Source organism: Apium graveolens, chromosome 4, assembly GCF_009905375.1.
Source record: "Apium graveolens cultivar Ventura chromosome 4, ASM990537v1, whole genome shotgun sequence".
NCBI lineage: Eukaryota > Viridiplantae > Streptophyta > Magnoliopsida > Apiales > Apiaceae > Apium > Apium graveolens.
This window is the reverse complement of record NC_133650.1, coordinates 95015033-95038066: the sequence shown is the minus strand read 5'-3', so window position 1 is coordinate 95038066 and position 23034 is coordinate 95015033. Positions and strand designations below refer to the sequence as shown.

At 37.7% G+C, this 23034-nt stretch overlaps 1 non-coding gene across 1 annotated transcript; it reads left to right on the top strand.

Annotated features, from left to right (window-relative positions):
• Nucleotides 1–22927: 22927 nt before the first annotated feature.
• Nucleotides 22928–23034, top strand: LOC141723173 (small nucleolar RNA R71). Its single transcript, XR_012576162.1, has one exon. It is a non-coding gene; the product is annotated as a small nucleolar RNA R71 (small nucleolar RNA).

The window sequence follows — 23034 nt, the reverse complement described above, 5'->3', positions numbered from 1 at the left end:
TGGGAATTACTTTCCCGAAAACAATTGACTGAACTTTAATCAGTTTATTATAACCTCTGGTTCCTTGCCTTCCTTGGACTTTCACCAGCGGGTGGCCTCTCTCTTAGGAGGGTAAGTGACAAAAATAGTCTTTTGTGATTCGTCAATCATTTAGAATCTCAAATGATTCCTATATTTCCTTTAGCCAGGCTCTTGCCTCGACTGGGTCAGCTTGTTCCTTAGAATTCTGAGAGCTTAGCGACTTAAAGGTCCTGAAAGAATTTCTCACCGCATTGTTTCCTCAGGGTGGTGGTTGGGGATAATAGTCTAAGTTCTGTCTAGAAAGGTCCATAAATTTTCATATAGGAGTACCGTCTCGGGTCTCCTTTCCTTACTCGACTTCTGTTTCCTTAGTCTGAACATTCCCTCCTCCTCCCCATAATCCGGGTCATCCTACATATTTTAAATCCTCATTTTCCACTTCATCATGTTATGGGTTCCTTCTATCTTGATGGCGACCTCCCTGACTATCACGTTCAGGGTTTGCTCTAAATCTTATTCCTCAAACTAGCTTTCATCTAAGATCTCAACTTTAAGCTCTTGAACATTTGGAACCCAAATTATGTAGGAATACCTCATTATTCCCTTATCATCTTTCTTGGTATTAATCTCTTATCTATTTGTTGGCTTTCTGCCTTCATTCATCACTTATTCTGGAACAATATGTTCTTTTCCAATAATTCAGGCTGTATTGCAATCTCAAATAGCTTTTCAGTACCGGCTCCGGTTACCTTCACTTCTATTTCCATTTTCTCAAAATCTCTTATAAACTCTCTCAAAGACATTATCATCTTGAGTCTCTCCTTTTTACTAAGGGCATCAGCCACCACATTGGCTTTCCCCGAATGATAAAGAATCTCATAATCGTAATCCTTGATTAGCTCTAACCACCTCATTTGGCACATGTTGAGCTCTTTCTGCGTGAAAATGTACTAGAGCACTTATGGCTTAGGTAAATCTCGCACTTCTCTCCATACAAGTAGTGCCTCCAATCTTTAGAGCAAAACTATTGCCACGAGCCCAAGCTCATGGGTGGGGATATCGAATTTTATATTCCCTTAATTTTCTTGACGCGTACGCGAGTACCTTGTTGTGCTGTATAAGAAGCACCCTAATTCCTTATGCGAAGCATCACTACAAATCACAAAATCTCCTTTTCCATCTGGCAACGCCAACATAGGAGCCGTCACCAACCTTTGCTTCAGTTCTTGAAAGCTATTCTCGTATTTCTCTGTCCATTTGAACTTCTTAGTCTTATGAGTAAGCCGCGTTAAAGGGGCTACTATCTTTAGGAACTTGAACGAACCTCCGGTAGTAACCGGCCAATCCTACCTCTGGTAGTCGCCCTAACCATAGCCATCAATTCCTCAGTGGTCCTTTATTCATTCTTGTCAGGATCCTCCACGGGATTCTTCTCAGCAACAATCCCTTCTAGGACAACATCCTCAACCGCTACATCCTCAATATGAACATCATCCGGTCCCGCGTTAGGACGATCTATCGGATCCACAATCTGTTCTCCAATAACTAATAAAACATCATCGCATTGTTGCTCCTCAACCTCAGGGTTCGGAGTCCCGCTACCATATACGATAACGAACTACGCTCCTATCACGATATTTATAAGGGTCCCATAAGGGTTTTAACTGTCATTACTACGTTAGGTAGCCCGACTATGAACTTGGAAAGAGTTCTTATTATCTTAATGAACTTATTATCTTAACGTCACATCATCTCTGAGGTTTATAACGCTTAGCTCTGATACCATTTCTGTAACACCCCCAAATCCGGGGTCGGGGATCCGGGTTGTCACGAGTTCCATTTCCCTTAATAACACCCAACCTTAATTAACAATCAACTACTCTGTACTGTGACCCCACAATAAACACACACACCACAAGTTATAGTCTTAGAGATGAATATCCAAAAATAACAAGAGTCATTTTATTCCACAATTATATGCCATTACACCCTAAAAGGGTTTCTGAATAAATTTACATTTCTTTGCCATTATTATAATTGATAAAGATACATAAGTCTCGTACATCAAATGTTGAAAGCCTAGCCTATTGGTAGTTCCTACCTCAGCTACAGCGACATCAACGCCTATAGGAAACTGCAGAATGTTTCCTATCCGCTCGCGAATTGGGAGCTTGGTCCTGTTCATCTTGTCTATCTGATGTTGTGTGATGAAAGAAGAAAGCAAGGGTGAGCAACAAGCTCACCGAAATAATATGTATAATGATTAACAATATATGAGCATTCTCATAGTACTCATGAAAGTCTTGGTCAAGTAAAAAAATAAAGCAAGTTGATATCTTAACGCGACCAAGTCGCAAAATATTCAGTATATATATACATATATACTTTTCACAATCTTTGAAATCCTCTGACATGTATAATATACACAGAGTTCCAGTTTATAACTGCATAAAAATATCGTTGCAAGATGATCTCATATATCTAATCTTGCCTCAACATTTTTCTAAAAACCTTTGTCATGCATAAGATAATCATTAACTAGATATAAGTTTAAAAGATGAAGTTACAAGATACTCCAATATACTTATATCTTTTCTGAATACTACTTGAACTACCACCGTTCAATGTATAAATAGTCATTCCATAGATTAAGCTACAAGACAAAACTTGTATAGAATCAATCTTTAAAATATCATCAAAATAAAATGAAGTTACTAGATACTTCATTTGATGCAAACATCATTTTGAAAACTCGACCCTGCCAACACTCAACAATCGCCCAGCCGTAGCCTTTCTATCGAAGTGCTCTGGGTAGTGTTGCAGAAATATCCAACTGGATGATGAACTCATTACGGGAGTTTGCCGCGCCAGGAAGACCACTTACGATGATCAGTCATAATAGTGCAACCCCACCATTTTCTACATGTAGAGGAGAACCTGTCGGATTTACTTGTCAACCGAACACTGGACTCCTAAGGAATGGACCGTCTTAGCGGAACTTCCAGACCATTTTGGGCCAATATAATAAGGCTGGGCCGGCACCACTCGACCACTTACACCACTCCTAGTTCAAATGGAATCCATGACTCTGAAAAGTAAAGCTCATCCCCCCTTCCCCAAGTAGAAACTTGTTGATACGGCTCCATCAAGAAGTCGTATCTAGTTGGAAAGGAAAACTCACCAATATTTCCCAGGCGATGCCTGTTAATGGATTAACTTGTTCCAAGAATTTTACTTCCCGAGCGTTGGGTAAGTAATCAAAAACTCTTTTATCAAGATAGCAACCTTGTTGCGAATATGAAACACACCACAGAGCCGGATCCCTCAGGTTTTGAGCAATTATTTAAATCCCCTTCAAAAGGAGGATCTTAAATATAAATATGAGTTTTTTGGGATCCGCCCTAACCTTTAAAAATCATTTTTAAGACTCGAAAACATTTTTAAGAATGTTTGGAGTAATGCTGATTTAATGAAATAAATCAGTCCCAATTTATTAGAAAATATCCGAATATTAATATTTAAATAATATTCTCATAAAGAATAATCTTTATAAAAATAATTAAAGTAGAAGTCTTAAAACTTATACTTGCAATGAATATTAAATGACCAAATATATACTTATATGAAAGTACTATCTTTATTTGAATAATCAAAAGTAAGTTTGATTATCGACACATTATTCTTTAATAAAATTTAGAATAATAATTAGTAAATAATCAGAGTCATAAGTCCTCGAATGAATATTCAAATAATAATATTCATTAATAAATTAAGCGGAGTCATAAGTCCTCGAATGAATATTTAAAATAATATTCATTAATAAATTAAGCGGAGTCATAAGTCCTCGAATGAATATTCAAAATAATATTCATTAATAAAATAAACGGGGTCATAAGCCCTCGAATGAATATTCAAAATAATATTCATTAATAAAATAAAGTTATCGAATAAACCTTATTCGATTCATAGTTTTGAAAACTATTCATATATATATAAATATATATATATATATATATTATACTCGGGAGCCTCGACTCCCGGTTTTATAAAAATATTCACCTTTGGGTCCCCTATACTAAGGGTATATGCAAATACTGCTTATCTCTAGCATAGGTATTATCAACTGAATCAACAGATATATGTATCAAGAATACGAAACAGGCATGCATATATACCATATCACATGCTACAATATATCGCAAGAATTTGCTAATTAACCATTATGCATCTATCACAAGATAATGCATATACAAATGTATACATCACAACAACAGTATAACGGGTAGAAAACTTGCCTGAGTGTTCTCGGATTAGACTTAAGCTTAGAGTGGGTCCGGTAACCTATGAACAACAATATAATCCGGAATTAAATCACGATCGCTTAAGAAACTAGATTTAACCATTTAGAGTCCTAACGTTCACTTTCGCGCTTAACGATTCACTTAAGTCGCTCGAGTACCCTCGGCTCCACCATTTTTAATAAATTAACCATTAAGGGTTTTAAGGCGATTCTTTCGCGAGTACCTTACCAACTGCCTAATCCACTTTACATAAATGTTTCATACCCCAATTAGTCATTTAAGGTCCTTAACCAAGGTTTCAAAGTAAGGCGAGGGGTAATGGTTCGGTCGCGAAATGCCGTTACTTAAAACGGTCATTTCTCCTAAACCGTACATCGGATTCAAACTTACCACATATCAAAACGAAGCTCGTAACATGAACTATCTAAAAATGGCAATGGTCAAAACCTAACAGTGAGCTCAAGGGTTCTGATATTAAGAACAAAAACAGTCTACGGTAAATCGGGCATTACGACGGCTATGTTTACGCGATTACCCAAATTTATACCACTCCAAATCAACCCACAATCAACCCACAATCAACATCACAACCAAACTCCATCCATACTTCACCATAACAGCCCCAAAAACTCAATATTATCAACTTATACTACTTCCCAATCATGAACTAAAACTTACTTAAGTTCTTTAACTAATTATCAAGATTTACAACTCCAAAAACACCACAAAACCAACTAATCTCTACATACATAACAATCAAGCCTCTCATGAACTATAATACTCATATTATGCTCTTAACATTCAATAACAAAGATAGGTTAAGAGATTATACCTTCCTTGTGAGTGGGCGTAACTAATTAGCTTGGAATCACCCTTGAAAGTCCTTATCCAAGCTTAATCTAAACAAAAATTCAAGAACAAAAATTTAAGTTCTTGAAAAACACTATTCACCCTCTTCTTCCATGATTTTTAGGAAGAGATTATGAAGGAAATTGAAGCTTAGATTCATGGGACAGCTATATCTATGTATAAGGAACCTTGGATAATTACCTCATGATTTAACAATGCTTGGAACTAGGATTTTGAATTTCTCCTCTTTGAAAAAGAAGAAAAGCCGAGAGCTTTGATGAAGAAATGAAATAAACTTTGTTTTTTGGTGAAAATGAAATGTTTTGGCTTGGTTGGTTGCTTTTGAATTGTTTTGTTTTGTTACTTTTACCATGGTAACTTTTTTGTGGTTCTAAATCAACCAACAACACACTTTACTTTGGTCGTGCTTATGTCACCATGTGATGTCACCCTCCCACCTTTGTCCTCTTCTTATTGGTTTGATGACATCATCCCCACTAACCTCTTTGATTAGCTTCTAATTACTTGGCTAATGACCGCTGATCTGTTATACGGTTCGCTTAACTTTCGTTTTCGTTTATCGTTTGAGGGATCATACCCGGGATCTTATTACTTAGGTTTCCTTAACCTTTCTCAATACATTATATTCCTTTTATGATCCTCTCTTATAATCCTTGAATTTAAATCCTTTTTATTATGTTACCTTATACTCAATTCTTTCTGTATCTGGTAGATTTCCGGGAAAAATCAAAGTGTTCGGATTTTGATCCTGACGATCCTTACATACACTTATATACCACATAGAGTACTAATAATATCCCAGAAGATCAATAAAAGAACCCCTACATAGTGTGGCATGAAAAGTTTTCTTATTCAGCATAATCAGCAAAAAGCACTATTCATAAGGGTTTCAAAAATTCCAAAATTTGGGGTTATTACACTTAGGGGGCAGGGCCCTTGCTCACAAACTAACCCGGTTAGGGTTCTACTGGCCAACTATGTTAGCTGTTACAAAGGCTTATGTGAAGAAGTATGATAGATGCCAGAGGTACACTCCTGTAATTTGACAGCCCCCGGAGAGGCTCACGTCCATAAGCTCTCCCATCCCCTTCGTGATGTGGGGAATGGACATACTGGGTCCCTTTTCTATAGCATTGGGACAAAGGAAATTTATTATGGTCATCATTGAATACTTCACTAAGTGGATTGAGGCCAATGCACTGGCCAAGATAATCACCAGAAGATTTCTTAATTCTCCTGGGAGAATGTGATATGTCAATTTGAAATCCCATGCATCCTTATTAATGATAATGAGTGACAGTTTGATAATGAAGAATTTAAGGAATATTATAATTACAACAACATAGAACTCCGATTTACCTCAGCTGCTCATCCTCAAGAAAATGGGCAAGCAGAAGTCGCTAATTGGATCATCCTTGATGGACTCAAGAAGAGGGTTGAATGCTCAATAAACACTTGGGTGGATGAATTGCTACATATACCCTTGGCATATCGTATTACTTGTAAAATTACAACTGAAGCTACCCAATTCATGTTGGATTATGGAGCCAAGGCAGTAGTACCCCTTTAAATCACCCACGGATCACCGGCGGTTGAAGCATATGAACCAGAAACTAATGAATAAGGAATGAGGCTCGCCCTTGACCTCATTGGCGAGGTTCAAGATGAAGCCAACGCTCGTAATACAGAGCATCAGTGTAGAGCCTCCTCTATTATAATAGAAGGGTTAAAGAAAGGTTCTTCCAGCAAGGAGACTTGGTCTTGAGGAAGATTGGGGCATCAAAAGTTGGAAAGAAAGGGAAGCTGGCCCCAAATTAGGAAGGACCTTACAAGGTCAAGAAGACACTAGGACGAGGATTTTACAAGCTAAAAACCTTAAGCAGTGATGATGTGCCTCGAATTTGGCATGCTTCAAACCAGAAGGTTTATTATATCTAGCATCATAAGATGATATTCGGTCAACTAAATTATATGTTACGGACTCCAACCGACCAAAAAAGGCCGATGAACCTCCAAGAAAGGCCTTGGACCGACCAGATATCCGTTTTGACTAGTTTTTTAAGCGACCATGGTCTAATTCCGGCTTATGTTGTTGTTCATAGGTTACCAGACCCACTCTAAGCTTAAGTCTACCCCGGAACACTCAGGCAAGTTTTCTATTTGTTATACTGTTGTTGTGATGTAAATATATTGATGCACTATCTTGAGATAAGTGCATGACTGTTATTAGAAAATCTTGCGATATATTGGAGCATGTTGATATGGTATATATATGCATGTTGTGAAATCTTGATATTCTATTATCAATTCAAATGCTTATAAACTGCATAATACCTATGCTAGAGTTAAGCAGTAGTTGTGTATACCCTTAGTTGTGTATAAACTGCATAATACCTATGCTAGAGTCAATGTTCCCGAGTATAATATATGTATATATATATAGTTTTCTATAACTATGAGTTGAATAAGGTATATTCGATGGTTTTGAATAATAATCAAACTTACTTTCGATTATTCAAATAAGGATCATACTTTCGTATAAGTATATCTTTTGTTATTTATTATTCGTTTCAAGTATGAGTTTTAAAAATTCTACTTCAATAATTTTTATAAATATTATCCTTTATGGGAATATTATCTAAATAATAATATTCAGATATTTTCTAATATATCGGGACTGATTTATTTTATTAAATCATCATTACTCTAAACATTCTTTAAAATGTTTTCGAGTCTTCAAAATGATTTTAAAAGTTAGAGCAGATCCCAAAACTCGTTTTCAAATTTAAGATCTCCCTTTCGAAAGGGACTTGAATACTCGCTCAAAAATCTAAGGGATCCGGTTATGTGGTGTATTTTATATTTGCAACGAGGTTGCTGTTTTGAGAAAACAATTTGATTACTTGCCCAATGTTCGAGAAGTCCATCTAATTGAGTCGGCATAAGCGACAGGTCGGGGTACGGTCTATGAAGGTGTAAGAGGCTGGGTGACAGTCCATCCACGCGTGAGTGGCCGGGTAACGGTCTAGCGCGAGGTCCTAATGCGGCCAGGGTGATGACCGGCGAGGAATTCATCCATCTACAGTAGAAAAGGTTACTTAATGGGTATCTTTGCCTGATCAGCAAGATATCGGGTTTATGCCAAAGTTTTCTTCTTTCCAAATTCATTGGGTATTATAACTCTATTTATACTTTTCATAACAGATGGGTTTCAAGGAATGTATGAGATATATATACAGGTGTATATATATATATATCGGGAATTAATGAAGTATCTAGTAACTTTATTTCTTTAAATGATATTTCAAAGATTGAATCTATTCAAGTCTTATCTTGTAGTCTCATCTATGTGATGAACTTTTGAAACTGATTATACCTTGAACGGTGGTAGTTCAAGTAGTATTCGGAAAAGATATAAGTATATTGGAGTATCTTGTAACTTCATCTTTTCAACTTATATATAGTAAATGATTATCTTATGCATTACAAAAATTTTCAGAAAAACGTTGAGACAAGGTTAGATATATGAGATCACCTTGCAACGATATTTTTATATAGTTATAAACTGGAACTCTGTTTATATTATGCATGGAAGAGGACTTCCAAGATTTTGAAAAGTATATATACATATATACTGAATATTATGCGACTTGGTTGCGTTAATATATCAAACTTGGTTCGTTTCTGCTTGACCAAGAGTTTCATGAGTACTATGAAGATGCTCATATATTGTTAATTATTATACATGTTATTTCGGTGGGCTTGTTGCTCACCCTTACTTTATTCTTTCATCACACAACAACAGTTAGACAAGATGAACAGGACCAAGCTCCGAATTCGCGAGCGGATAAGAAATGTTCTGCAGTTTCCTATAGGCGTTGATGCTGCTGTAGCTGTTAGTCGCTAAATACGCGCTATTATCAACGCAAGTATACGAGTTCGCAAGTAGTATAGAATCTTTTCTAGTTCGTTCCCACAGAGACTGTATTGGTTAACTAATTACTTCACACACTTAAGCAATAATTTATGGTTATTATTCAATGCTGAGACGATAACAAAGTGAGGATGTTTATAACTAAGAATTAAACTAATAATTAAAACTACGAGAATAAGATGGATTGAATTAATAATTATGACAAACATGGGATTCTAACTTCATTAAATACTTCATCAAATAGCCTTATTGATCTTAATCTTAGCATGCAATGGTGATGACACTAATCAGATAACACGAAACTGATAAACGCCAACTTTCATTACGCGAGTACCATACTACCAGACATTCACAAAAGAGATAGAAGCTGAATAAACACCAATTATATTGACACCCTATATGTCTATAGAATTTGACAACATAATGGTTTAAGCATAAGTTATCTATCTTGATTATATAGGGCAAGTAAGATGGTTAAAATTACCTACGAATCATGCATAACAAATATATGAACCTATGGTAGCATGGCAAGTTCTAAATCCTTAAATTCACTTTCGCTTCATTAAGAATTAACAAACTATCTTATAAGTTCGCGACGCTCATAAGACGAATACGTACAACCTATACTAGGATATCATACAATCACCACATACTAAGACATCAATCAATTTAACTAAAGAAATCCATAAATAAATCCGCTAGAACCCCACAATAACGACTAGCCCATAATCGGACTCATCATCAGCGTGGGTTCCGATGAAAGCATGGTATATAAAATGTAGTCTTTATAACGAATAAATAAAACCAAATACAAATAAGAGTATAGGTTTAACAAAATAATAAACAAGCATCCAAGATTACAACTCAAAACAAAGATTCACAAGAATAAACTAGATCGTGTTCGCCTTTGTTAAATTATGACATAAGTCTCTTGTCGTCTTCTCCTTGTGCTCTGGTAAGTCTCCTTATTAAAAAACGATCTTGAGTTATCAATATATAGCAGTCCAATCAGCCCAGGAGTCCAGAAAACAGAATTACAATAGAATCAGGATTTTATTATCCCGACACGGCGTGACCGCGCGGGCTTCCTGTACTTCAGCGCGGGCGCGCGCTTCATTAGCGCGGGCGCGCTGACTCTTGCCAAAATTGACTTCTTCTATTTTTTCTTGCAGATTTGAGCCGGTCTTCGCTAGCTTTTATTCCAACACCACCTAGATACTATATTAGCACCAAAACAATGCTAATTCACCTGATTACCTAGATAATGCCTGAAATGCAAAAACACGTTAAAACACTTAACAACTTGAGTACAAATGCACCAATCCAAAGCTTATTAGAGCATTATAAAGTGTTATAAATGCCACTCAACATACCCCCAAACTTGAATCGATGTTTGTCCTCAAGTATAAACAGACTCAAAGAACAAGAAATAAAAATGTATGAATGCAACTAATATGAATGCAATGATCCCCATAGAGTAACTAAACCAACCAATAAGCAACACCTCAGCAAATGCAATTATTCGCATAAAGATCAATCAAATCTCTCAAGTCAACCTACAAACCAGAGACGTGTGTGTGTACAAATGCTTACAGATATACTATTGCTACTAGATCAGCAATCATGACTCACTACTTATCAAAACAATCGCAAGTTTATAAATAGAATAAAAGTTAGACTAAAAATAACTTATAACACTTCAATTCTTATATCAGAGTTTGTATGGATTCATGCTTTTATTCACAATAACACAACACAAGTATGCTTATTTGACCGTGCAATGAGCGAGGTCCACAAAAGACTTATACAATAATACCCATGTAGCGAGCGTTAGGTTAGCAAATCCCAGACTATAAAAGCCTTAGGTCACTAGGCACAAAGCCCCCAAAGAACTTAATAACTCGAGTACTAAAGAGTCCACTCATGATCAATTATACATAACTCTTATTCTTCTTCTTTTTTTTACTTTTTTACTTTTTTCTTTTTTTATTTTTTTTTCACAAATTTCTGAACGAGTGTGTTTCGCTCCATCTCACTCAACCCTAGACTACTCATATAAATATGAGCCGGCTACTAGCCATTTGACGCCTAGCCTTATTCACAACTAGCAATGAAATCCAATTTCTCCAATTTTTAAATATCCATGTATTTTATTATTAAGAGAATACCCTAAATTCCAAATATAAACAAGCGATTAAACCTCGACAATCAAACAAATCATGACTATGATCTAGCACTCTAGTAACCTATAAGACTTAGTGAAATATAAGTGTATTTAGCATGCAAATCAATCTAAAAAGACTCAATATCACCAAACACGACATCACTACACTAGCATCAATATCACAAATCAATCGGAAAATTATCTAAGGGATCACGTTTTAATGCAACCAAATATCATAAAACTACCAAAAATAATAAAAAAAAAACAAAAAAAACTACATGGCAAAATATGAAACTATAAGAAAACTATATGAGACTCACATAAACTATATTCCTTCAACTACTACCCCAAACTTAAAATATTCACTGTCCTCAGTGAAGGTAATAGTAAGGAATCAGGCATACCTACTGTGAGTCAAAATCCTCACCCTCAACGGGTGGAGTGTCAGGCGTGTCTGGAGGCGGATACACTAAATCCTCACCAAAAACTGGCCACTGGATGTCAATACTGGTGGCTCTAAAAACTGTCCCAAGTGCCTGGGTGAGATTGTGTGCAAACCGACTATGGATGTGATGCATCGCATCCCTCCTCCTCGCGATACGCCTATACTGCGTTGAACTCAAACCAGCTCCCAACTTTGCTCCTGCTGCTGCTGCGATGAACCAGCCTCCTCTCCATATTGAGCTCTCCAAGCTGCTCTACGGGCATGCTGAGAACCTCTGGCTGGAGCTGCTTCCATAGGCACTAGGGGTGTACACAACCCGACCAAACCGACCAGACCGATCCGAACCGACCTTATTTCAGCCGATCCAAAATGATTATTTTCAACCCGATATATATTTGGGTTGAAAAAATGTCAACCCGATTTAATTGGGTTGGATATGGGTTTCAATATTTTTAAACCGATCCAATCCAACCCGAATAAAAATATACTTACACGTTAATTTATTAATTTTATAACTTTGAATATGTTCAGGCCTAGTAGATAGGCTCATTTATCTGTAGCTTATAACATCATTCCTCAATATTTAAAGAATATGCCACTATTTTCGTTTATCGAGTTCAATGTTTAAAGAATGTTTAAAGGGTAAGTATTGTATTATCACTCTCTTTTCGATGTTTAAGGCATATCTAACATGAATTATTGTAATATTTTATTGAACTATTTTCAAGTATTTTAGGCTTTGAGACTTTCTGCTTTATACTATAATTATTAATATTAGTTTTGAATATTTACTAAACCGATCAAACCGATCTAAATCGAAGTATTACAAATTGGTTTGGGTTACAAATTTAAATGGTTCGGTTTGGGTTGAAATTTTGAAAACCCGAATTAATTGGGTTGGGTTAATAAATTCGCCCAACCCGCCGCACCCGATCCGTGTACACCCCTAATAGGCACACCACCTGGCAAATGATCAAATGAATAACCAAGCCCCATAGGATCGGGCTTCCCTCCATACAACTCTTGCATGCTCTGTAGTGTAGCACTATCAATCGAAGCACTGGGAAGCTGAAGCTGCTCATGTGCTGGCCAATGAACTCCAACTGCCACGCACAACTTCATCACAATTGACGCGTATGGAATAACACCTGTAGTACCTCCCCTCAAGAATCTCAACATCCCCTGATGTATCACCATCCCTAAGTCAATGTAATCACCCTGCAGAATACCCCACAGCAGACGAGCACGCTCCACAATAATCTCATGTACATGCGAAGATGGCATGATGTTAGCACAAATAAAGGAGTTCCAAGCCCGTGCAAACCTATTCATTCACGACGCCGGGAATGTGGAGTAATCAGTAGTGCCCCTCTTGAACTTCCAATGAGTCTTAGGTACACAGAGAGTAGCAACGATGAGATTCAAATCAAAGTCCTCTGGAGTCTTATCGTTCCACGTATCCTGACCCACCTTCCTTGCGGGCTGCTCAATCACTGCCCTGATAGCATCAACACTGTACTCTACAGTCCTCCCCCTCACCACCGTGAACCCATTCTTCTCCGCCTTGGCGTTTGCATAGAACTCCCGCACAATACTCATGAGCACAGCAGCGGGAGCCTCACAGAAAGGTACCAGCCCATCTCGAGAATCATCTCTAATAGCTTACCATCCTTCCCTGATGGCAGAAAACCTCGCTCCTTAGCAATAGGCTTCGAGAGAAGCCTCGTGTACTCCTCCTCAGCCTTAGGAGTAGAGAACCTGGGCCTCACACCACCTGCAAATGAAGAATCGGTGGTGCTGCTGTCAACTTGTGTTCTTTGTCTCTTGGGTGCCATCGGGATTGAAGAAGAAAGAATAAAAGCTTAAGTGTTTAGAGAGAATTTGTGTTTGAGAGTTTGTGAATTGGTGGAGAAGTTGTGTGTAAGTGTATGTATTTATAGGTGGAGAGGTGTGAATTCTATAAAGAATAGAAGTGGGAATTAATTATGGGAATCGTGGGAATAATGGAATTGATTAGGTTAGGGAATTATGGGATGTAGAAGAGTAAAAATCGGGTTGGAATTGATTTTGGAGTAAAAGTCCCGATTTTACCTTAATAAACTGCTGAAATATTTTTTTTTTCAAACAGGACCTGGTGCGGCCACGCGCTAGGCAGCGCGAGCGCGCTCTCTCTGGAAAACCGGCGCGGCTGTGCGTTAGAACAGCGCGGGCGCGCTTGGTTACTGGAAAAACGGCGCGGCCGCGCGCTTATTTAGCGCGAGCGCGCCCAGCTTCTGTAGTTGGCCCTGAATTTTATCCTTTTTCTGGATTTTTTTGTGTTTTTCTCTTTTCTTCTTACTTCTTCTACCTACTAATGTACAACATACTTGGGTTGCCTCCTAAGAAGCGCTTCTTTTACGTCGCTAGCTCGACGTAGACTCTTGTGATCAAATGGATAATAAAATGGCACTAACTACCTCGCGGTTTTCAGTGTCACCGTAATAATACTTCAACCTCTGACCATTTACCTTGAATGCTTGGGCCAGATCATTTTCAAAAATTTCCACCGCTCCATGTGGAAACACAGTTTTGAAAATAAACGGCCCTGACCATCTTGACTTCAACTGACCAGGAAAAAGACAGAGACGAAAGTTGAATAAAATAACTTGTTACCCCGGCACAAATGACTTGAGCACTAGACCCCTATCGTGCCACCTCTTGAATTTCTCCTTATACATTTTGTTGTTCTCATAAGCTTGAAGTCGAAATTCATCAAGTTCATTCAATTGAAGCATCCTCTTCTTTCTAGCCGCATCCAAGTCCAGATTCAACTTCTTCAAAGCCCAATATGCCTTATGCTCGAGCTCCACAAGCAAATGACACTCCTTACCATAAACCAACTAAAACGGTGACATTCCCAATAGAGTCTTATATGCTGTTCTATATGCCCAAACAGCTTCATCAAGCTTCAAAGTCCAATCCTTCCTTGATGGACACACCACTTTCTCCAAAATGCGCTTGATCTCTCTATTAGATACCTTAGCTTGACCATTCGTCTGAGGATGATAAGCCGTATCAATGCGATGATTCATATTATACCTTTTCATCATAGCAGTGAACTTGCGATTGCAAAAATGCGACCCCTCATCACTGATTATGACTCTTGGAGTTCCAAACCTTGTGAATATCTGATTGTGAAGAAAATTAAGTACCATTTTCGCATCGTTCGTTGGCAACGCCTTAATGTAATAACCCCAATTTTTGGAAATTTTTGAAACCCTGATGAATAGTCACTTTTGCTGACAATGCTGATTAAGAAAAATTATCAGACCACGATATATAGGAGTACTGTTATGGAAATTCTAAGATCGTATTAGTATTCCATAAAGTAAATGAGTGTATGTAAAGGTCGTCAGAATTCGAATTCGAACACTTTGATTTTTCCCGAAAATCCACCAGATACCGAAAGAATTGAGTATAAGGTAACATGATTAAAAGGATTTAAATTCAAGGATTATAAGAGAGGATCATAGAAATAATATAAAATATTGAGAAAGGTCTAGGGGAACCCAAGTAATAAGATTCCGGATATGATCCCTCAAACGATAAACGAGAACGAAAGTTAAGCGAACCGTATAATAGATAAACGATCATTAGCCAAGTAATTAAGGGTTAATCAAAGAGGTTAGTGGATGATGATGTCATCACACCACAAGGAGAAGGCATGTGTTAAAAAGATGACACAAGCATGGTGACATAAGCATGACAAGAGTTTTGTTTTGTTGGTTGATTTTGGGCCATGTAAAATTAACCATGGTAAAAGGCTAAAATAATTACCAAGACAAAAAGAAGAAGCAACCAAGCAAATATCATAAAACAAAAAGAAGAGAAGTTGACCATGCATAAAAGCTCTCGGCTTCTTCATTTCAAGGAAGAGAAAAATTGCAAAATCCAAGCTTCACTTCATAAACAAATCAAAGGTAATTTCCTTAGCTTCTTGGTGATTAGATAAGTATATCCTAGGAGTTTAAGCTTCCAATTCCTCATAAATCTCTTCCAATAAATCAAGGAAGAAGATAGTGAATAGTAACTTTCAAGAAATAACTTTAGTTTTCTTGATTTTTATGAAAGTTTAAGGTTATACAAGCAAGGATCAAGGTTCTTTTAGGCATTCAAAGCTCTTGTGTTGTATTAGGAAGCTTCAAGAAGGTATAAACTTCAAACCCTAGCTTTACTTTTGAGTATTTAGGAATGGTTTTGATTGATATAGTATATGAGAAGCATGATGCTTGTTTGCTTAAAGTTTGGTTGGGTTTGCATTGATTTTGATGATTGAATCTTGGTTATTGGTTAATGAATCTTAAGTATAGTTATTAGCTCTTGTTTGTGATTGAATGAGTAGGAAAAATCTTGAGGTTTGGGACTGATGTAGTAAGCTTTAGATGAAGTTTGGTTGTATTGATGGTTATGAGTTGGTTTGTGGTGGATTGGAGTAGTTTAAACATTGGTAATCTCGTAAACATAGCCGTCGTAATGCCCATTTTTATTCAACTGCTTGTTCTTAGTGTTCAGGATAGAAAACTCAACAACCAATCTGTAACATTGCCATGTTTAGCTAGAGCGTGTCGTAAGCTTCGTTTTGATATGTGGTTCGCTTGGTTCCAATGTACGGTTTACTTTGAGACCTTGTTAAAGGCCCTTAAAGACTAATTGGATTACGAAACAATTATGTAAGGTGGGTTAGGCAGTTGATAGAGTATTCACGAAAGAGTCTCATTGAAATTCGTAATGGATAATGTATTAAAATTGGTGGAGCCGAGGGTACGCAAGCGATTAACGCAAATCGTTAAGCGTGTAAACGACCGTAAGCGACCGTTAGGGTATGAGTGAGTTTTGACTAGTTTCTTAAGCGACCGTGGTCTAATTACGGATTATGTTGTTTTTCATAGGTTACCGGACCCACTCTAAGCTTAAGTCTATCCCGGAACACTCAGGCAAGTTTTCTACCCGTTATACTGTTGTTGTGATGTATATATTTGTATATTCATTATCTTGTGAAAAGTGCATGGTTGTTATTAGCAAGTTATGCGATATATTGGAGCATGTTGATATGATATATATATGCATGCCTATTTCGGAATCTTGATATCTTGTTGATTCAATTGATTATAAACTGCATAATACCTATGCTAGAGATAAGCAGTACTTGCGTATACCTTAGTATAGGGGACCCAGAGTTGAACATTTTTCTAAACCGGGAGGCGATGTTCCCGAGTATATTATATATATAGTTTTCAAAACTATTAAACGAAAAATGTTTATTCGATAGTTTTATATTATAAATGAATATTATTTTGAATATTCAGTCAAGGACTTATGACTCCGCTTATTTTATGTAATGAATATTATTTTAAATATTCATTTAGGACTTATGACTCAGCTTATTTTATGTAATGAATATTATTTTGAATATTCATTCGAGGACTTATGACTCCACTTATTTTATTAAATAATATTCTTTATTTTCTTAAAGAATAATGTGTCAATATTCGCCAAGTATTCGGAAAACGATTGATACGATCAAATCATTCTTACTTTAAATATTTCCAGAGATTATTGTCAAACTTTATCAAAACTATTTTTGGAAAGTTAGAGCGGATCCCAAAACTTGTTTTCAAATTTAAGATCATCATTTCGAAGGGGATTTAAATACTCGCTTAAAAATCTGAGGGATCCGGCTTCGTGAAGTATTTTTATATTCACAACAAGGTTGTTGTTTTGATAAAAGAGTTTTTGATTACTTACCCAACACTCGGGAAGTAAAATTCTTGGAATAAGTTAATCCATTAACAAGAATCGCCTGGGAAATATCGGTGAGTTTTCCTTTCCAACTAGATATGACTTCTTGGTGGAGCCGTATCAACAAGTTTCTACTTGGGGAAAGGGGGACGAGCTTTACGTTTCAGTGTCATGAATTTCATCTGAACTAGGAGTGGCGTAAGTGGTCGAGTGGCGCCGGCCCAGCCTTATTATATTGGCCCAAATGGCCCGGAAGTTCCGCTAAGACGGTCCATTCCTTAGGAGTCCAGTGTTCGGTTGACAAGTAAATCCGACTGTTCTCCTCTACATGTAGAAAATGGTGGGGTTGCACTACTGCGACTGATCATCATGAGTGGTCTTCCTGGCACGGCAAACTCCCGTAATGAGTTCATCATCCAGTTTGGATATTTCTGCAACACTACCCAAAGCATTTCGATAGAAAGGCTACAGATGGGTGATTGCTGAAGTGTTGACAAGGTTAAATGGTTATAATGATGTTTCCATCGAATGAAGTATCTCGTAACTTCATTTCTTTTGAATGATATTTCAAAGATTGAATCTATTCAAGTCTTATCTTGTAGTTCTATCTATGTGATGAACTTTTGAAACTGATTATAGCTTGAACGGTGGTATTTTGAGTAGTATTTGGAAAAGATATAAGTATATTGGAGTATCTTGTAACTTCATCTATCAACTTATATCTAGTAAATGATTATCTTATGCATGACAAAGATTTTCGGAAAAACGTTGAGACAAGGTTAGATATATGAGATCACATTGCAACGATATTTTTATATAGTTATAAACTGGAACTCTGTGTATATTATACATGTCAGAGGATTTTAAAGATTTTGAAAAGTATATATGTAAATATATACTGAATATTTTGCGACTTCGTCGCATTAAGATATCAAACTTGGTTTATTTCTTCTTGGCCAAGACGTTCATGAGTACTATGAGAGAATGCTCATATATTGTAAATCATTATACATATTATTTTGATGGGCTTGTTGCTTACCCTTGCTTTCTTCTTTCATCACACAACAACAGATAGATAAGATTAACAATACCAAGCTCCCAATTCGTGAGCGAATAGGAAATGTTCTGCAGTTTCCTGTAGGCGTTGATGCCATTGTAGCTGAGGTAGGAATTACCAATAGGCTAGGCTTTCAACTTTTGTGTACCAGACTTATGTATATTTATGAATTGTAATAATGGCAAAGAATATGTAAATTTATTCAGAAACCCTTTTGAAGTGTAATGACTTAAAATTATGAAATAAAATGACTTGTGTTATTTTTGGTATTCATCTCTGAGACTATAACTTGTGGTGTGTGTGTGTGTATATTGGGGTCACAGTACGCGGTAGTGGGTTGTTTATTAAGATTAAGTGTTATTAAGGGAAATGGAACTCGTGACAACCCGAATCCCCGACCCCGGATTTGGGGGTGTTACACTTAACTTCAACCCATTTCGACACGTAATCAACCGCCAACAAGATATACTAATTGTTACAAGATGAGACAAATGGCCCCATGAAGTCAATTCCCCAAACATTGAAGACCTCAACCTCGAGAAGCACATTAAGAGGCATCTAATCCCTCTTAGACATATTACCCACATATTGACATCGATCACATTTCAAAACGAACTGATGAGCATCTTTAAACAACATCGTCCAAAAGAAACCTGCTTGAAGAACACGAGCTGTTGTCTTTTCTCCACCATAATGTCCTTCATAAGCCGTTGAGTGACAATCTCGTAAGATCCCCCCTATTTTGCTGTACGGAATACATCTCCTGATGATTTGGTCAACTCCTTGGCGAAAAAGAAACGGCTCATCCCACATATTCCAGTTCACCTAATGTAGAAACTTCTTCCTTTGAGCATAAGATAAGTCGGGAGATATGATATTACTCACAAGGTAGTTCAAAATATCTGCAAACCACGGTTCTTCTTCTTGCACTCCAAGTAGTTGCTCGTGGGGAAAATACTCATTTATCAATGTCTTATCCAATGAAGTAGCATTAGGATTTTCTAAACGCGAGAGATGATCAACGACTTGATTTTTAGTTCCTTTTCTGTCCTTGATCTCTAGTTCAAATTCTTGGAGAAAAATAACCCATCTAATCAATCTAGGCTTCGAGTCATTTTTTGAGACGAGATATCGGATTGCGGCGTGATCAGTGAAAACTGTCACCTTAGTCCCAAGTAGATAAGATCGAAATTTCTCAAAACCATAGACAATAGCCAAAAGCTCTTTTTCCGTAGTAGTATAATTCAGTTGGGCACCATTTAGGGTCTTACCAGCATAGTAAACCACATAAAATATGTTGTTCTTCCTTTGACCAAGAACTGCTCCAACTGCATAGTCACTTGCATCGCACATCATCTCAAAAGGCTCATTCCAATCAGGTGCAGTTATGACCAGTGCTGTGATTAAACTCTTCTTCAATGTCTCAAAAGCTGCAAGGCACTCATCATCAAACTTGAAAGGAACATCTTTCTCTAGCAGACTGCACAAAGGCTTTGAAATTTTCGAGAAGTCTTTTATGAAACGCCTGTAGAAACCCGCATGACCAAGAAAACTGTGAATTCCCTTAATAGAAATAGGTGGAGGAAGATTCTCAATGACCCCCACCTTGGCCTTATCCACCTCAAGACCCTTACTAGAAACCTTTTGCCCGAGAATGATGCCCTGTCGCACCATAAAGTGACATTTTTCCCAATTGAGAACTAGATTGGTCTCAACACACCTCTTGAGAACATGTCCAAGATTTTGCAAGCATTCATCAAAAGAATCGCCAAAGACTGAGAAGTCGTCTATGAACACCTCCACATTCTGGCCAATCATGTCAGAAAAGATGGCCATCATACATCTCTGAAATGTGTCTGGTACCCCACACAGACCAAAAAAAACTCGTCTGAAGGTGAAAGTACCAAATAGACAAGTGAAGGTAGTCTTCTTCTGATCTTCTGGAGTGATACAAATCTGATTATAACCCGAATATCCATCCAGAAGACAATAGTACTCATGACCGGCCAACCTATCGAGTATCTGATTAATGAAAGGCAAAGGAAAGTGATCCTTCTTAGTGGTTTTGTTTAGCTTCCTATAGTCCATGCAAACTCTCCCCCCCCCCCCGTGACTGTCCTTGTAGGAATAAGCTCATTCTTCTCATTTGCTACCACAGTAATTCCGCCTTTCTTTGGCACATATTGAACCGGGCTTACCCATGAACTATCAGAGATAGGGTAGATGATCCATGCATCTAACCACTTAAGAATTTCTTTCTTCACTACTTCCTTCATGATAGGATTAATTCTTCTTTGCTGCTCGACTGTAGGTTTGCAACCTTCCTCTAGCAGAATTTTATGCATACATTAAGAAGGGTTGATTCCCTTGATATCTACTATAGTCCATCCGATTGCAGACTTGAACCCTCTCAGAATCCTCAAAAGTGTTTCCTCATCACTATCTGAAAGGTCAGATGCAATAATAATAGGCATGGTAGATGCATCACCTAAAAATGCATACCTCAAATATTCAGGTAAAGGCTTAAGCTCAAGAGTAGGAGCTTCCTCAATAGAAGGCTTGAGGCATTTAGGAGCTTTGTTCAATTCCTCCATTCCAAGAGATTCAAAAGGCATATCAATTTTCCTTTTCCAGGGAGAAGCATTCAAATATTGCAATTGTTCTTCCCCTTCGTCATCTTCACTATCTGAATTCCCCAATAAGGCTTTTTCTAAGGCATCAGACCTTAGCAATTGATCAAGTTCTGAGGTGACCACTGAATCGACCAACTCCACTTTTAAGCACTCCTCATTATCATTAGGGAATTTCATAGAATTAAACACATTAAAAGTGACATCCTGATCCAGAACTCGCATTGTGAGCTCACCCTTCTGCACATCTATCAAGGTTCGTCCAGTCACCAGGAAAGGTCTTCCCAAGATTATGGGAATCTTCTTATCCTCCTCAAAATCAAGAATTATGAAATCAGCAGGAAAGATGAATTTATCAACCTTGACCAAAACATCCTCCACAATACCTTACGGATATGTAATAGAACGGTCGGCCAATTGCAAGGTCATATAAGTTGGTTTTGGATCAGGTAAATCCAACTGCTTGAAAATTGACAAAGACATTAGATTGATGCTAGCTCCCAAGTCACATAAACATTTGTCAAAAGACACTTTTCCAATAGTAAATGGAATAGTGAAGCTTCCTAGATCTTTAAGCTTCGGAGGCAATTTTTGTTGCAGCACAGCACTGCATTCCTCCGTGAGAGCGACTGTCTCTAAATCATCTAGCTTCACCTTACGAGAGAGAATACCTTTCATAAACTTTGCATAACTAGGCATCTTCTCGAGAGCCTCGGCGAAAGGTATGTTGATATGAAGTTTCTTGAACACCTCCAGAAACTTCTCAAATTGCTTGTCAAGCTTTTTCTTCTGCAGCCGCTTGGGAAAAGGCGACGGAGGATAGATCTGTTTCTCTCTTGTATTACCCTCAGGCGGAGTGTTCTCAACAGTAGCCTTCCTTGGTTCCACTTCTTTGTCCTGCTGCACTACTTCTGTCTCAGCACCAACTTCTTGAGTCAACTCTTGAGTTTGTTCGGGATTCGCATCCTTTCCAGACCTTAAAGTGATTGCCTTTACATGCTCCTTGGCTTCCCTCTTTCCTGGCACTTCAGTATCACTAGTTAATGTACCAGGCTGATGATTTAGCAAGGCATTGGCAATTTGACCAATTTGATTTTCCAAGGTCTTGATAGAAACAGCTTGACTCTTGCACATAAGCTTCAACTCCTCTAATTCAGATTTTTCATTGGCTTGTTGCAGCTGGAGTTGCTGTCTAAGTGCATACTATTGTTGTTGAAAACCGGGGGGTTGTACTGTTTAGCTGGGTACTATGATAAGGTTGTTGAACCGCGTTCTGGGCATTGCTCCAACTGAAATTAGGATGATTGCGGTTGTTGGGATGATAGGTGGCTGGCGCTGGTTGCTGCGATCGCTGGAAGTTGCTCACGAACTGAGCTGATTCACTAGAAATTGCGCACTGATCAGTCTCATGGGCACCAGCACAAAGCTCACAGACACTTGCGATTTGATTTACTCCATAATAAGCCAATGTGTCCACCTTCATCATCAAAGCTTTAAGTTGGGCAGCGATAGCAGTAGCTGCGTCCAACTCCAGAATTCCTGCGACTTTTCCCTTAGTCAATCTCTGGGAAGAATTATGGTACTCATTAGCAGCCATCAGTTCAATAAGTGCATAAGCTTCATCGTAGCTCTTAGCCCACAAGGCTCCTCCTAATGCTACATCAAGCATAGTTCTAGAAGTAGCACCCAATCCATTGTAGAAGCAATTAATAATCATCCAATTAGGCATGCCATGGTGTGGGCACTTCCTTAGCATCTCCTTATATCGATCCCAAGCCTCACACAGAGATTCCCCTGTTTGCTGAGCAAACTGGGTAAGAGCATTCTTGATTGC